Source organism: Prionailurus bengalensis, chromosome B3 (assembly GCF_016509475.1).
Source record: "Prionailurus bengalensis isolate Pbe53 chromosome B3, Fcat_Pben_1.1_paternal_pri, whole genome shotgun sequence".
In the NCBI taxonomy this organism is placed as follows: domain Eukaryota; kingdom Metazoa; phylum Chordata; class Mammalia; order Carnivora; family Felidae; genus Prionailurus; species Prionailurus bengalensis.
The window spans coordinates 61,926,898-61,945,036 of NC_057355.1; the positions used below are offsets into that span (position 1 = coordinate 61,926,898).

Consider the following 18,139-nt stretch of genomic DNA (forward strand, 5'->3'; position numbering starts at 1 on the left):
TGCAGACATGGGCAAAATGGCAATTATCCTGACAGCAGTAACTTCTAGAGAAAATAAGCTGCAGACTGAGTGAGAATAATGTAGTGGAGAGATATGACTTCTTCATCCAAAAAATTAAGAATTTGACTTGAAAACATGGTAGACAGAAGAATCCCAGAATCACAGAGCTAAGAAGGAACATGAAGATTATCTACAGTCCTTTTTGTTTACAGGACTAGGATGTACTGGGGTAGAAGGACTATAGACAGGGTATTTCAAGTCAGAGAGGTAACAGGGGTCAGTAAAGGAAGTCCTGATCCTGGCAACCCCAGCAAAGGGCCAAGGAAGCTTCTGGTTTTTGCAAGATAAGCCTGAAGCCAAGGCGATCCATTTACTAAAGACCCAGATAAGACATAGCACAATGAAATTCCAGACTCTGGGACACAAAACCCTGCCCAAAGCAAAACGGGAATGACTGGGTACCAAGCAAGACAAGAGGGTTCTCTAGCATTCAGGTGGAAAACTAGCTAACAGATCCTGGTCTTCCCAGGATCTGAGGTGACACAGAAAGGAACAGAAGGTAAGAAACTCACAGCTGGGTTCAGTCTTCCTGGGGCTTTTGTGTGCTCTGGGAAAGATCCGGCCATGGAAAAAGTCAACAGCTTGAACATAGTCATAGGATAAGAGTTAGAACAAGCTCTAAATGAGAATGAGGTCTTTGTTTCTTTTTTTGAGATTTTTTTAATTCAGAAGAATTCTCTGTGCATATCCCTATGTGTATACTTCTCCCTTCTGCCCATATAGCATTTGCTTTAAGACAATGATTCTTGGGGCACCTGGGTGGCTCAGTCAGTTAAGCATCTGACTTCGGCTCAGGTCATGATCTCTCAGCTCTTGGGCTCAAGCCCGCATCGGGCTCTGTGCTGACAGCTCAGAGCCTGGAACCTGCTTCAGATTTTGTGTCTCCTCTCTCTGTTCCTCCCCTGCTTGTGCTCTGTCTCTCTCTCTCTCAAAAATAAATAAAGATTAAAAAGTTAAAAAAAAATAAGATGATTCTCAAAGGGGTGGAGGGTGAGGAGAAGGAAGGGAAGATTCCTTGGGGAGGCAAAAAAGAAGGGGGTAGTAGGTATTTATAGTTTGTAAGATTACCCAGCTGTTGTTCCCTCCACCTCTATGAGAACCCTTGCCCAAGAAGTCACCCAGAGGGAAGAAGAAAGCAAGCTGCTTTGTGGGGGTCAGCATGCCTTCTGTTGGCCCACCAAGAGGTGTAGCAAAGGGAATATGGTTTAAATTATTACCATGTTGGGGCACCTGGGTGGCTCAGTCAGTTAAGTGTCTGACTCGGTTTTGGCTCAAGTCATGATCTCGCAGTTTTGTGAGTTTAAGCCCAGTGTGAAGCTCTGTGCTGGCAGCCAGGAGCCTGCTTAAGATTTTCTTTCTCCCTCTCTCTCTGCCTCTCCCTCATTCACACTCTTTCTCAAAATAAATAAACTTAAAAAAAAATAAAACAAATCATTACTATATTAATGGTGCATCCAATCGGGAATTACCCCAAACGCCTTTTTAATCCATTCGTGCTGCTATAACAGAGTATCATAGACTGGGTCCATCATAAGATACAGAAATTTGTTTGTTTGTTTGTTTTTCCATTGGTTATCAAGTGATCTTTTGTTGAAATATTTTCTTTTGTAGCCCTTAACTAGCTGGGCATTCCACTGCACTGCTATTGCTGTTATCTATGATTTCATGAGGGTGGTGGCCATCAACACTGCAGCCCACAGACTGGGCAGTTCCTAGGATCTCTTTGATGGTTCCAGAGAGTTCTCCAGCTAAAGGTCAGTGCCATATCTTTCGGGCAATGTTGACAATCTCATCAAAAGTGATATTTCCACTGTGCTTGTTTTTCTGCCTCTTTCTGTCTCTTGGCGGTTCCTTGAGGGCTTTGACAATCAGGCCGGAGGCAGAAAGTACCATTTCAGTCTGGGCCTGTCTGTGCTACATGGTCAGTTCCACTATAATCCTTAGACCCTTCTAATCACCGGCTGCCTTGGCAATGTCATTACCAACGCTTTCTGAAGACAGTCCCAGAGGGCTGATCTTCAGGGCCAGGGAAGACATGGCACGGACTTCGCCACTTGTGTGCCTCAGGTATACGACTTTGATTTCATTGGGGTCGAACTTAGGCAGCATGGTGGAGGCGGCTGGTGTCAGATGCACCTGGATTCGGGACAACCAAAGACAGTTTTACCTTTGCCTCCTCCAAGCCAAAAGCCAAAAGAGAAATTTATCTCTCACAGTTCTGGAGGCTGGGGGTCCAAGGTTAAGGCACCAGCAGACTTAGTGTCTGGTGAGGGCTCACTTCCTGGTTCAGAGACAGCCATCTCCTTGCTGTGTCCTTATATGCTGGAAGGATCAAGGTTGCTCTCTGGAGTCCCTTTTATAAGTGCACGAATTCCATTCATGAGGGTTCCACCCTCATGACCAAATCACTTCCTAAAGGCCTCACCTCCAAATACTCTGACATTGAGAATGAGGCTTCAACATAGGAATTTTGGGGGAATACGAACACTTACTCTTCAATCAACCTCAAAATCACTTTAGCACCACCCCAAGAAGTCCATGTTTTTTAAGATATGGGTAGTTTACAGGGAGAGGGCATGATCCAAACTAAATTTTCTCTCTTCTAAAATTAGGATTATTATAAGAAAAAGGTAGTAGAGTTGTCCTTGATTCATTAATTCAGGTAGTCAACAAGCAGTTATTCAAGACTCTACTTGTTTTCTATTTCTGCTACAACAAATTACTAGGAATATACAGTGTTTTAAAATAACACACTTCTGGGGCACCTGGCTGGCTGAGTGGGTGGAGTGCACAACTCTTGATCTTGGGGTTGTGAGTTTGAGCCCCATGTTGGGTGTAGAGATTACTTCAAAATCAATCAATCAATCTTAAAAAAAAAAATTAATGTTTATTTTCAAGAGAGAGAGACAGAACGTGAGCAAGGGAGGGAAAGCAGAGAAAGAGAGGGAGACACAGAATCCAAAACAGGCTCCAGGCTCTGCACTGTCAGCACAGATGCAGGGCTCAAATTCACGAACTGCGAGATTATGACCTGAGCTGAAGTCGGAGGCTTAACCGACTGAGTCACCTAGGCACCCCAATAAATCTTTAAAATAAAACAAAATAGGGGCACCTGGGTGGCTCAGTCGGTTAAGCCTCTGACTTCAGCTCAGGCCATGATCTCCCTGTTTGTGAGTTCGAGCCCCGTATCAGGCTCTGTGTTGACAGCTCAGAGCTGGAGCCTGCTCCGGATTCTGTGTCTTCCTCTCTCTGTGCCCCTCCCCTGCTTCTGCTCTGTCTCTCAAAAATGAATAAATGTTAAAAAAAATTTTTTTTAATTTGTTATAAAATAAAATAAAACAACACTTATTATCTACAGTTTGGGAGGAAAGAGGATCAGAGTGGGTCTCACTGGGTCAAAGTCAAGGTGTTGGCAGGGCTGCTTTCCTAGAGGCTCCAGGGGCGAATCTGATTCCTGGTTTTTTCCAGTTTCTGGATACTGCCCACACTCCTTTGCTCATGGCCCCTTCCATCTTCAAAGGCATGTCCAGCAAAGTCATCTCACACAGTCTGATTTTTCCCTCTTCTGCCTCCCTTTTCTATGCACATAGACTCTCTTGATTACATTGGGCCCACTAGACGATCCAGAATAATATGCTCATCTCCAGGGTAGTTGATTAGCAAACTCAATTCCATCTTCAACCTTAATTCCCCTTTGTCATGCCACCTAACATAGTCACAGGTTCCCGAGATTAACAAGTAGACATTTTTGGAGACGTTACAGTCTGGGTAATATTCCAGGGACTGTTCCAGAGAACAGAAGGAGGACTAGTAAATGGCAAAGTGCTCAGTTTGTTATTGTATGTAAATTATACCTTGACAAAGCTTTAAAAAAGTTAATAGCATAATATTCAAGACCCTTCATAATGCTTATAATAGTTATGAGTACTACTTACTAAGAGTTTACTATGTCTTGGGGCACCTGGGTGGCTCAATCAGTTGAGTGTCCAACTCTTGATTTCTGCTCAGGTCACGGTCTCACAATTCATGAGTTCAGGCCCTGCTTGGGATTCTCTCTCCCTCCCTCCCTCTCTCTCTCTCAAAATAAATAAGCTTTTTAAAAAAAGAGTTTACTATGTCTTTATATACATCACCAACAGTTACACTCCTTATAACCCTTTGAGGCAGGGGATATTCTATTCCCTTTCTATAGATGAAACTAAGGTTCAGAAAGATGAAGTGCACTGTCCAGGCTCATACCTCTAGTTAGTGGCGGAGGCGGGACTGGAACTTAGTCTGTGTGAACTCCACAGTCTGTGCTCAAACCTCCAGCCTCTTCCTTCAATACATCCTCCACACTCCACCAAGGCAGCCTGTGCTCCAGTTTCACAGATGGTGTCCCCAAACTGCCACATCCACTCCCACAACCATATCTCTAAATGAGCTGTTCTAAAGCTACTACCTCTGAGGAGCCCTCCTCGGCCCCCTCACAAGTCTTCCTGGGATGTGCCAGCTCTACTAACCAGTTCTCATAGAGAAGTTTTCAGTCTGTTTCATGGTGGCATGTTACGGGTCACCTTCTTTCACTAGATTCTTCATCTCTCTGAGACTGAGAGCCTTTCTTACTCATTTTTGTATCCCCATAGTGGCTCATCAGTTCACCGTGCACTGTGCATTCAAATGTTTTTTGAGATACTTTGAGTCAAGATGGCTCTGTGAGTTTGCTCTCTTGGCACTCCCTCTGCTGTAAACACATAGCAGGGATAGATAAAACACAAAGAAGAAAACAAAAAAATGATAGTGCTGAGGTCAAAAACAAGATTGTAATCTCTGTGGCCCTGAACTAAATAGAAACCTAAAGTCATGAGTAGGACTGAAGCCTCAGGGCTATGAGGATTCTAGTAGAGATGCAGGGGAGGCAGCCAGGCACTTAGGAGACAAAAAGTACGTCAGCCTAGGTCAGGAACTAGAGTCAGGCTCAGTGCTTATAGCAGGGGTTGGGGCAGTTTCTCCACCCAAGGGAAAAGACTGACAGACATAGCTGCTAAGAGTTCAGAGATGTAGGGACGCCTGGGTGACTCAGTTAAGCTTCAGATTCTTGGTTTCAGCTCAGGTCATGATCTCGAGGTTCATGAGTTCGAGCCTCGCTTCAGGCTCTGAGCTGACAGCATGGGACCTGCTTAGAATTCTGTCCCCCCCCCCCCCCACTTGCTCTCTGTCTCTCACAAAAAATAAAAAATTAATAAACTTAAAAAAAAAGAGTTCAGAGGTGTAGTTTATTTGGGTTATAAAGAAAATTTGGGTAAATAATAAAAGATTTAGGGTTGGATGACAATAAATGTAATATATAGCAAAATTAGTAGAGTGAGGGAAGACGACCATGGCAGCAAAATGCAACTGGGAGAGCCAACCAAAAATCCACGGATAACATCTCCATAAACAAGGCATTCTTCTGAATCCACAATTCAAGCTGGCAAGAATAAACCCTGTTAGCTACAAGACTTGTGTGGGATCAGAATCCGTGCAGAGGGAGGCAAAGGGAAGGAATTCGGCTTTCGGCAACCCTGAAAGCAGGCAAACCCCCAATCGACAACTCTCAGTGGAAGCAGGGAGAGGATCCTGCAGAGTCCAGCTCGCTGATGAGGACCGTGAAGATGCAATAAAAGTCTCACAGTGACGGGGCAGACTGGGTCCTACAAGCTCTCAGAATTACAAACAAAGCTTCCAAGGCAAAGCTCTTTAGGTCCTCAATAAGGAGAAGCTGCTGGGAATGAAATCCCAGGGACAGGGACAAATAGGAAGTGGGTCCAAATAAAAGTAAGGGAGGGAAGCAAGAGAGGCAAATCTCATAAAATATAAGGTTATTTATTTACTGATTTGATTTATTTTAAAGCCACTCTATGAATACAACCAGAAAAGGAGCTCTATTCTAGAACTTGGAACTCTATATTGAAAGAACATGCCATGTATCTGGGTAAATGGATCCAGAATGACCAATAAAAAGACATGGTCTATTGAAACTATTGTACTTGAAAGGAAAATAAATGGTTATTGGCATCCAGGCAAAAAAAGGCCAAGAGGAAAAAATTACATTATACTTTTTTGCTAGTTAACACTTTATCCGGAAAGTAATACATGTTTAAGACAATGACAGAAAATGTGAACCACAGATTCAGTAGCCAGCCAAACTGATCTTCAAGTATCAAGGCTAGAGAGAAACTGTTGAGAGTACTGCCAAAACTCAGAGACTGCTGTTCTCATGAGTTCTTTCTGAGAAATCAACCAAAGGAAGACCAGAGCGACATAAAGACTGGCAGCTAGATTGCAGTTCCAGGAGTAACCCAGCTCTGACCACACATAAGAGGTCAACACCTCACACCTTAGGAATATGTGGGGGAACAAGATGGAAGGGACCTGGGTCCCTGAATAAGCATCTGGAACAAAGCTGCCTATAAGCCTTAGACTACTATTCACCTCCAGATGGCTGGGTGAGAGTGAAAGAAATTCCTATTTTGTTGGGGCGCCTGGGTGGCTCGGTCGGTTGGGCGGCCAACTTCGGCTCAGGTCATGATCTCGCGGTCCGTGGGTTCGAGCCCCGCATCGGGCTCTGGGCTGACAGCTCAGAGCCTGGTCTGTTTCAGATTCTGTGTCTCCCTCTCTCTGACCCTCCCCCGTTCATGCTCTGTCTCTCTCTGTCTCAAAAATAAATAAACGTTAAAAAAAAAATTAAAAAAAAAAAAAGAAATTCCTATTTTGTTTGAGCCATTGTATTCTGTAGTCTCTTTGTTATATCAATGTACCATATAATTTAATAATGTAGAAACTGGTACATGGAAATGAGGTTGCTGCCATAACAATAATCTAAAACGTAGGGTTTTGACTTATTGGAAAGGTAGCTTGTGACAAAGAACCAGATTTTGAAAGCTGGATATTTGGTGACATATCAGATTTTGGAAAAAATCTTCCCTGTAAAAATGTGGAAGACAGAGACCTATGGAGCTTTTAGCTCTAGGGAAAATGGGTGGAAAAAGCCATGTTAGTCAATACTGCCCTTAGACCTGCCAAGCAGGCTCCCTGCCACAGACATTAGCCTGCCTCAGAGAGTCCACGCTTTGATGTGCCTTCCCTTGGGTAGTTGGGAATGGCTGGAGCCAGAAATGCCAACTGGGTGGGAAATCCCAATTTGGAACCAGGTCCCACAGCAGTCTAGGTGATCAGAAATGCCTTCCTCAGAATTTTCTAAACCCATCTCTGATGCCAGGACACAACATCACCTAGGTAGAGACCCTGAGCCCAGACTGGACCTGGGTGGGCCCTAAGAACCATTTCTTCCCTTCAGAGCTCTCTCCAAATCTCTACACCCACCCATCCGTACCCAGGCTATAGTTGTTTGTCTTTTTTTTTGAACTGAATTGTTCTTGTCTAGTCAGTACATGGTGCTGGGATTAAACATGCATAAGAAAAACAATTAAATTACCTTATACCATACACAAATATAAAGACTTTGATTTGAAAAGAAAATCTTTAAAACTTTTAAAACAATATATAGGAGACAAACTATATGACCTTGGGGGTAGGAAATAATTTATTTTATTATTTATTGCTTTATAAATAAAAATTTTACTTATTTAATAAATAGGGAGAGGGGGAGAGAGAGAATCCCAAGCTTCTGACAGTGCAGAGCCGAATGCAGGGCTCGAACTCACAAACCATGAGATCATGACCTCAGCCAAAGTCAGATGCTTAACCAACTGAACCACCCAGATGCCCATATTTTTTTATTTTTTAATTTATTTTTTAAAAATATTAATGTTTATTTTTGTGAGAGAGACACAGAGCACAAGTGGAGGAGGGGCAGGGAGAAAGAGGGAGACACACAGTCTGAAATAGGCACCAGGCTCTGAGCTGTCAGCACACAGTGTGATCCGGGGCTCGAATTCATGACCTGAGCCAAAGTCAGACGTTTAACCGACTGAGTCACTCAGGCACCCCTCCTATTTTTCACTTTTTATTATGTATTTATTTATTTATTTTAATTTTTTTTTTTTGCATTTATTTTTGATAGAGAGAAACAGAGCCCAAGTGGGGGAGGGGCAGAGAGAGACAGAGACACAGAATCTGAAGCAGGCGCCAGGCTCCGAGCTGTCACCACAGAGCCCGATGTGGGGCTTGAACTCACAAACTGCGAGATCATGACCTGAGCCAAAGTTGAACGCTCAACCGACTGAGCCACCCAGGCGCCCCTGCTTTTTAAATATTTGATTTTTTAGTAATTTCTACACCCAATGTGGAGCTTGAACTCACAACCATGAGATCAAGAGTTGCATGCTCCAGGGGCTCCTGGGTGGCTCAGCTGGTTAAGCTGACCAACTTCGGCTCAGGTCACAATCTCATGGTTCATGAGTATGAGCCCCGAGCTGGGCTCTGTGCTGACAGCTCAGAGCCTGGAGCCTGCTCTGTCTCTCTTACTTTCTGCCCTCTTCAGCTTGTACTCTGTTTTTGTCTCTCTTAAAAATAAAAATAAACATAAAAAAAAAAGAGTTGCATGCTCCACTGATTGAGCCAGCCAGGTGCCCTGGAAATAATTTCTTAAGTCACAAAAAGCTATTAAGTAAAATATGCAATATATTTGACTACATTAACGTTTACACTTCTGTACAAAAAGAAAAAAAAAGTGAAAAGTTGCAACCAAGAGAAGGTTTTTGCCTCATATATAGCTGATATGCGATTGGTCCAGAATACATAAAGGATTTCTATAATTAGTAAGTAAATAAAAATGAGCAAAGACAAATCAAAGAAAGAAAAATCCAGTGTCCCATAAACATTCAAAAAGATGCTCAGACTCGCTAGTAATTCAGGAAACAGAAATTAAGACAGAAATGGATTATCATTTCACATCCATTAGGTTGTTAAAAATTAAAACATCTGACAATACTAAGTACTATTGAGATTGTGGACCAAAAGGAACTCTCAGTTACTGCTGGTGAAAATGTTACTTTTATAGCCACTGTGAGAGCCTGGCAATATCTACCAGAGTTGGAGATGTGCATTCCTAAAAACCAGCCTGAAACTCTCTTGTGTAATAAAGACCTAAGCAAAAATATGCATTGCAGCATTGTTCAAATTACAAAAAGTAGAAACCAAATGTCCATCAATAGGAGAATGAAATGATTGTGTTGTGATCACACAATGGAGAAGTAACAGTTTAAATGAATGAACTAGACCTACATATCAAAGTGGGTAAGTCTTAAAAATAAATTGATGTGTTTTTATTTCATATATGGGTATACGAATGTAGTGAAAAGAATTAGTGAAAAGAATAAAACATGCAGGGGAAGATAGATACCAATTTCAAATAATGCATGTCTGGGGAGAGAAAGGAGAAATGGGAATGAAATCAGGGAGTAGTTCCTGGGAGGCTTCCACCGTATCTACAGTGTTTTATTTCTTTCCAAAATATCAAAATCAAATATGGAAAAAGACTGAGATTTGTATTTGTCTCAAAACTTTTCCGAGCATTCAAAATATTTTATTTAATGTTTATTCATTTTTTGAGAGACAGAGTGCAAGTGGGGGAGGGGCAGAGAGACACAGACACACAGAATCTGAAGCAGGCGCCAGGCTCCGAGCTGTCAGCACAGATCCCATGGCGGGGCTCGAACCCACGAACCGCAAGATCATGACCTGAGCTGAAGTCAGTCACTTAACCAACTAAGCCACACAGGCGGCCCCAAAATATTTTCTAATTGAAAAACTATTGAGGGTTTGGGAGCTCCTGGCTGGCTCAGTTGGTAGAGGATGTGCCTCTTGATCTCTGGGTTGTAAATCTGAGCCCCACAGTGGGTGTAGAGATTACTTAAAAAAAAAAAAATCTTGGGGCATCTGGGTGGCTCAGCCAGTTAAGCATCTGACTTTGGCTCAGGTCATGATCTCATGGTTTGTGGGTACAAGCACTGCATCAGGCTCTACACCCACAGTGTAGAGCCTGCTTGGGATTCTCTCTGCCCCTCCCTCACTCAAGTTCGCTCTCTCTCAAAATAAATGGATAAACTTAAAAAAAAAAATCTTTAAAAAAAGTAAGGATTAGTGTCCACCCTATATAATTGTTAAGATTAAATATGTTAATATTATAAGGTTATTTTGAAAAACCCCACAAAATGGGGGCACCTGAGTGGTGCAGTCGGTTAAGTGACTCTTGAGCTCAGCTCAGGTCATGATCTCACAGTTTGTGAGTTGGAGTCCCATATCAGAATCTGCGCTGATAGCCCGAAGCCTGCTTGGGATTCTGTCTCTCCCTCTCTCTGCCCCTCCCCAACTTGTGCTCTCTCTCAAAATAAATAAACAAAATTAAAAAAAAAAAAAAAACCCACAAAGTAAACAGTTATGTTCACTACCTAAGCTAAAACATACTATGGTTGAGAATTAAAAATAATGAAGTTTACAAAGGTACAGGAAGAGTAGCTGGTATGCAGTATGTGCTTGAACAGAGACTGTTAGGAACAATGATTATAGTGTCAAATAGTTTCTAGGTAGCAAAAAAGGGGCATGACCTGATTAAAAGAAATAATAGTAGGTTTGGAAGAAAGCTGCCCAGTTCCAACAATATTCACTGTATTTCTAGAAGACCGCTACTGGTGCACTGTGAAAGTCTATTTCCACGAGGTTTGACACTTTTCTCATCCCAAGTTCGCAACTCAGGGTAATGTGAGATAGTGCTGGTAGAAATACATGCTCCATGTTAGGATGGAAGTTTCAGCAACTAAGAAATGATTCTGGCTATCCTTTTTTTTTTTTTTTTTCCATTTGTTTTTTTCTCGGTAGCCCGACGAAGGTCCCTCAAGGTCACAAAAAAGAAAGCATTTCCTAACAAACAATGAAGAATTAAAATGTTTTGAGGACCAATATATTTTCAACCATTTTATATATTGATGTTATACATATTTCATTTTAATAAAAGATTTCTGCTACCAAACTTAAAAAATATGAAGAATTGTTCGTTGAAGTGGATTATGGGTTTGTTTGCTTGCTTGCTTCAGCAATTTCCTCGGACTCTTCACCTACAGTTTGGTCAGTAAGCATCTGCAGACCCTGTTTCCGTGTGGCATCCCCACGGCTCCAGCCACCGGGCTAGGTTTTCCGGCCTCCGCTCTGCCCAGATGGCTCCAGCCACCCCCGCCAGCTCTCTCCTCCTCTTCCCTCCCAGGGCGCCTACTGTCCACATGCTCCTTAGCTCTTTCAGGATAAACTCAGGGACGCTTTCCTCGTTTCCCAAAACCTAAGCGGAAAAACTGGAGCTCACAGTTCTTTTATATTCCTCGCGGCCAAGTCAATCCTTCAATGAAATTTTACTCCCAGAAGAGAAAAACCTTGGACTGCTTTTAACAAAGAAGCGCCGGCACCGGCATCGGGGCTGGTGCCCTGTTCCGAGTGGCGGGAGGCCCCACCCAGCTGACCTGGAACTGCCTGGCTCCCCCGCTCTGAGTCTCTGGGCGCCCCCTCTGGGGAAGCGCTCCCTAGGCCGCCGCAGCCCGGTGCCCGCCGGCCAACCGCGCTCCGCCGCGGGCTTGCAGCTGGGTCCCCTCCACGCCACGAACAAAAGGGACTGTGTCCCGCCGCACCCCCCCCCCTCCGCCCCCCCGGCCGAGCCTTTCCCAGCCGGCCGCCGGGAGGCCTCCGCAAAGGCCGGAGCAGAGCGAGCCCGCGCGTGATCCTTCGCGTGGCCCCGGGGGTGGTCCGGTCCCCAGTAGGCCCGCCAAGCCGTTGGGTAGGCCGCGCTAGGCCCCGGCCCCAGTCTCCGCCCCAGGCTTTCCTTGTCAGAAACTCGGGTAGAAGAGCCCCCACCCGACATATCTGGAGCCCTTGAGCAAAGTTCAGGCAACGCCATCTGACTTGGGCCTTTTGGGTTCTCAAGGGTCAAGATGTAAAATTCCTTTCTCCCTTTTAATGATTCAGGGTCTTTCTCCACTTGTCTGTGTCTTCGGGAGGGGGTGGTGGGGGAAGGGATAGCTTCTCCTTTATGCTTTACCCCAGGGAAAAACAGTAATTTGAGGGAAAGGTGAGAAATTGTGCCTATTTACTGAACCACGGGTACGTGCCAGGCCCTCCTCTAGGCACAGATCCTTTGTCTTAATCATCAAAAGGATTTGTGAAATAAATATTATTTTCCCATTCTACCTTTCCATTTTTAGAAAACTGAGGTTAGGATTTGGGGCTAAGATGCTGGGGATACTGCAATGAATAAAACAAGATGCTGTGCTCACTCAACTTACATGGGGAGAGGGTGGATAATCACAAATAATTAATTACAAAAGGGGAATGAGAGCCCCGAAGACAAATTCCCCAGGTGCTGAGGGATGGGACTTTATAACAGGCAGAGTCACTGGTCTGGGTTGAGAGAGGTCAGGAAGCTTCCAGAACTGTTGCAGCAGTCTGGGGAACAGGGGAGAGAGATCTGAGGATGCTGATGGCAGGAAGAACCCATTCAAAAGAAATTGGGAGAATGGACTCAATAGGACTTAGAAAACTGTTAGTTGTGGAGGGTGACTAAAAAGTCAATCCAGTCTTTCTACCACCTCTACCCTCTAAGTCTGGGGCATTGGAAAGAGGAACTAGGTAAATCCCTGGGTTCTTATCCTGACTGTCCCTTCTTGCTGGATGACATCATAGACAAATCACTCTGTAAAGCCTTGGGAGACCTGCAGTCCTTCAGTAGACTGCAGGCATGCTATCCCCTATGAGCTATCCCCATATGCTAACACCTATGATGCTGTTCCTTAAACCTTGAGGAACATTGCAAAAAAATATAAGAGGAGCACGTAGGAAAACTACACAATACATCTACAGTAGTCGTGCTGGCACATGGAAATAGAATATAGAGTCTAGAAATTAACCCAAATACATATGTGAACATAGTATATAACAAAAGAAGTATATAAATACATAGAGATGGATTATTAAAGAAGTGTGCAGAAAATATAGATCATTCAGTATACAGTGTTGGGACAATGGATAGCCATCTGGAAAAAAATAAATTTGGATCCATATCTCACTTCTTATTCCAAAATACATTTTAGATGACTCAAAATGAAACAGTGAAAAATAAACTTTAGAAGCACTAGAAGAAAATGCAGGTTTTTAAAAATAATCTTCTTGCATGGGGCACCTGGCTGACTTAGTTGGTAAAGCATCCGACTATTGATATCAGGGTTGTGAGTTCAAGCCCCATGCTGGGCGTGAAGCCTACTTGAAAAAAATAATAATAATAATCTTGCAGTGGGAAGTCCTTTCTAAGTATGACACAAAACCCAGAACCTATACACATACACACTCAAATAACCACAGCAAAAACATCATCTACACCATGTACCACAAAAGAATAATTTCCTTTATATAAAATGAACACTTACAAATTAGTAACAAGGGACCAACAACTTAGTAAAAAAGTCTATGACAAACGGTTCACAGTAAAGATCAAAATGGCTAAGAGCATACGAAAAGGTGCATCACTTATAATAAGAGAAGTGCAAACTGAAATTACAATGAAATACTGCTCTCACTTACCAGATGGACAGAACTCACCTTGGATTCTTGGGTTCTTGGCAGTATCAACCACAATTTAAAATGCAAATTCCTTCAGCAATTTTTCTTTTAGGAATTCTTCTATAGATACATCCCTACAAGTATGCAATGATATGCCTAAAAAGTTCATTGCAGCACTATTTATAATAGCAAGATATTGGAAACAACCTAAATGTCAATGTTAAGGAGCAGAGATGCATACGTACAGCTAGGGAAAAGTTTCATAATAGAGGCTCTGGAGGGTATACTAGATTTGAATTACATCCATAAAATGGAAACAGTAATTGTATCTACTGCACAAGGTTGTTGTGAAGATTACAGTTAAAATACCGAAAGCACTTAGAACAATATCCAGAGTATATATCATTAGCTATTTACTTACACATATTGTTAATAAAAAGAGCAAAGGGGCAAAACAACATGTATAATAACCTACCACTTGTGCAAAACAAAAATACAAGTGTATAGGTTATTGAAAATTTCACAAAAAATCAGTAACAGTGGTTGCCTCTGAGAATAGAAACTTAAGAGCTAAGCACAAGGCAACTTATTTTCATTGTCTGCCTTTCTACATGTATTTTTTTAGTATTTATTTATTTTTGAAAGAGCGAGTGAGCAGGAGAGCGGCAGAGAGAGAGGGGGACAGAGGACCTGAAGTGGGCTCCATTGTTCGGGCACCTGGGTGGTTCTGTTGGGCATCCCGCTTCGGCTCAGGTCATGATCTCGCGGTTCGTGGGTTTGAGCCCAGTATTGGGCTCTGTGCTGACAGTTCAGAGCCTGGAGCCTGTGTCAGATTCTCTGTCTGCCTCTCTCTCTTTGCCCCTCCCCTGTTCACACTCTGTCTCTCTCTCTCTCTCAAAAATAAATAAACATTACAAAAAAAAAGTTATTGAAGTGGGTTCCACGCTGACAGCAGAGCCTGATGCAAGGCTGGAACTCACAAACTGTGAGATTATGACCTGAGCCGGAGTCAGTCAGACACTTAACCAACTGAGCCACCCAGCTGCCCCTACCTTTCTATACTTTAAAAATTGTTGGGGTGCCTGGGTGGCGCAGTCGGTTAAGCGTCCGACTTCAGCCAGGTCACGATCTCGTGGTCCGTGAGTTCGAGCCCCGCGTCGGGCTCTGGGCTGATGGCTCGGAGCCTGGAGCCTGTTTCCGATTCTGTGTCTCCCTCTCTCTCTGCCCCTCCCCCGTTCATGCTCTGTCTCTCTCTGTCCCAAAAATAAATAAACGTTGAAAAAAAAAAATTGTTTACCATGGGTATTTGACATCTATTTGAAAAAATAATATTTTAAAGTAGAAATCAATCAGAAACACATAAAAAGTAATTAAATTTTATAAGATGTAGAAATTAAATTATGCTCCAATCTTTTCCATTAGTGTTATTCTGTTAGAATGATTCTATATTGCAGTCACTGAATGAGTTTGCAAATACTTGCTGCACCCTTTCAAATTATTGATGGAGAATAGTGCTTGCACGTCAAAGTGTGGACCAGAAGCATCAGCACCACCTAAGAGCTAGTTAGAAATGCAGAATCTCAGGCCCCACCCCAGACCTACTGAATCAGAGTCTACATTTTAATAAGAGTCCCAGGTGATCTGTCTGGGGATCTTGTTTGAAGTATGAGAGGCACTGAGCTAGGTACATTAATAAAAAACAAAAATATAAAACAGAACAAAACCACTGTTCTACTCTTGTCTCTTCTTTCTGACCCCCACTTCTCAAAATCGCTGTGGTTAGATGATTCTGGAAAACACACTGCAGAGTGTAAGAAAGCGCACACAAAATAATCCAACCTGTATGACTCTATATGAACTTTAAAAAGAAGTACTTTAATCCATGATGTTAAAAATCTGGATAGAGGTTACCTTTGGGGAGGGAGGAGGAGGCAGAGGCTGGGGCAGGGCCTAAAAAGTTGCTTCTGGAGTGCTGGTAATGTTGTCTCTTGATCTGGTTGCTGGTTATTTGGATCTGTTTGTGAAAAATTCTTAAGGACTGTGCACTTCTGATTGGCTTATTTTTGGGGGATGAATCCTATACTTCAAAAAAAAAGGTTTTTATTTATTCTTTCAATGTTTATTTATTTATTTAGAGAGAAGAAGAGAGCAGGAGGAGGGGTGGGAGAGGGATAGAGAACCCCAATCAGGGCCCACACTCACTGTGGAGCCCAACACAGGGCTTGATCCCATGACAATGAGATCATGATCTGAGCCAAAGTCAAGAGTCAGACGCTTAACCAACTGAGCTACCCACATGCCCCCCAAAAAAGGTTTTTAAAAACTTCACTATCATGGGGTGTCTGGATGGCTCAGTTGGTTAAGCTTCTGACTTCGGCTCAGGTCATGATCTTGTGGTTCGTGGGTTCGAGCCCTGAATCGGTCTCTGTGCTGACGGCTCAGAGCCTGGAGCTTGTTTCATCTTCTGCGTCTCCCTCTCTCTCTACCCCTCCCCATTCTCTCTCTTCTCTCAGAAGTAAATATTAACATTTTAAAAAATTTAAATAAAAAAGCCTTGTTGGTTAAGCAACTGGCTCTTGATTTTGGCTCAGGTCATGATCTCATGGTTTGTGAAAAGGAGCCCTATGTCAGCCATTGACAGTGTGGAGCCTGCCTGGGATTTTCTCTCTCTCTCTCTCTCTCTCTCTCTCTCTCTCTCTCTCTTTCACTTTACCCCTCATCTCCCCCCCCACCCCGCCTCAGTCAAAATAAATAAACATTTAAAAAAATGCCATTATTATCACCTACCTCAAACCCCTTGATCATGGGGGGCCAAGACACTTGGGGAAAAGAGACTGAGCTGAGAAAATTATTTACACAGATTTAATTACTGGTAGATGACTCTCACTTTGTCACACACACACATACTCATATCATAACTCTTGTACATTTTAAAAGGTACCTAGTACTGACCTGCATTCACCCAAAAGATAATATGATTATGACAGAGCTGTTTAAGGTGCTCTCTGGAACGGTAGGGAGAGAAAAAGCAGTCTTTAGGGGACTCTCTGATTTAGTGCGTTTCAAGCCTGAATTGATTGACCATTCATTAACTACATAACCTTGGACAAGTTACTTATCCTGCATTTCTGTCCTATTGGAGGATGGTAATTATATTCCCATCTTACAGGAATGCTCTCTGTATTAAATGAGATACAGTGCCTAGCACATAACAGGAGCCCATTAATGGTAAATAATGATTTGAGAGTAAAGGTCTCCTCAATCAAGAATTCTCAAACATTACCACACAGATAATCATTACAGGCAGTTAAAGCCAATCACAGCAGGAAACATTCTGAAAGCCATTTCCCTGGAAGTGAATTCAGGTCTTATGATCCACGTGGGAACCAGAATCTGGGATGCCAGCAACAGGTTTTTCAGGATATTTGCTTTCAGAAGCACCCGCCTCATTCCACTGCTCTCAGCCAGCAGGGCAATACCTGTGTCCCTCCCTGTCTTCCCACACCCCTCCACACAGAGAGGGGCCCAGTTCTCACGCCTCCTGCTACATATTCTCATGAGTTTGCTCTGAAAGCTTCTAACCTAAAATTTTCCAGTGGAAATACTTGGAAGCAAACTTTATGCTATTATTTCTAATGCTTAAGAAGCATGCCATTCTCTTAGCCCATTTCTTCCCCTGAGCTTCCCCTGGCTCCCAGCAACAATGTAAAGGTGAGAACAAAGGCTCCACACCCAAGGATAGAAGGAAAGTCTGACAGAGGGGTAGGAGACAGCCAAAGTAGTCTTTGTCCTTGTTCCAAGAAAAAGAACCTTTCCATAAAATTTACATTTTAAAAGATCAAGGGTGGTTATCTCTAGGTGGTAGGATGATTTTCTACATTTTCCTAATTGTCTACAAGGACTATGTATTATCTTTATTTATTCTTGAGAGAGAGGGTGTGAGCAGGGGAGGGGCACAGAGAGAGGGAGACAGAGAATGCGAAGCAGGCTCCAAGCTGTCAGCACAGAGCCCAACGCGGGGCTTGAACTCACAAACCGCAAGATCATGACCTATGCTAAAGTCGGACGCTCAACCAACTGAGCCACCTAGGCAAACTATGTATTATCTTTAATGTGATAATATTCTTTGGGCTCTTCTCTAATTACAAAAGCTTTTTTTTAAAGTTTATTTTTGAGAGGAGAGTGACAGAGAAAGAGAAAGAGCACAAGTGGGGTAGGGGCAAAGAGAGAGTGGAGAGAGAATCCCGAGCAGGCTGTGCACTGTCAGCACGGAGCCCAATGTGGGGCTCAAACTCACAAACTACCGACATCATGACTTGCATCAAAACCAAGAGTCGGACATTTAACCAACTGAGCCACCCATGCGCCCCTAATTACAAAAGCATTTTGTGCTCAGTGCAAAAAACTTGGAAGGCACAAAGGAAAACAAGTCCCCTTAACTCACATCATGTAAAGATAACAGCTGTTAACATTTTGGCATATGTCTTTCCAGACTTTTCTCTATGTAGAGATGCTTCATTTTTGTGATCTGGAAAAAAGTAAACAGTTAAGAGACAAAGCC

General features: G+C 43.0%; 1 pseudogene; it reads right to left on the bottom strand.

Annotated features, from left to right (window-relative positions):
• Window positions 1-1,525: 1,525 nt before the first annotated feature.
• On the bottom strand, window positions 1,526-18,133 carry LOC122468739 (annotated as a pseudogene).
• Between the last annotated feature and the right edge of the window lie 6 nt (window positions 18,134-18,139).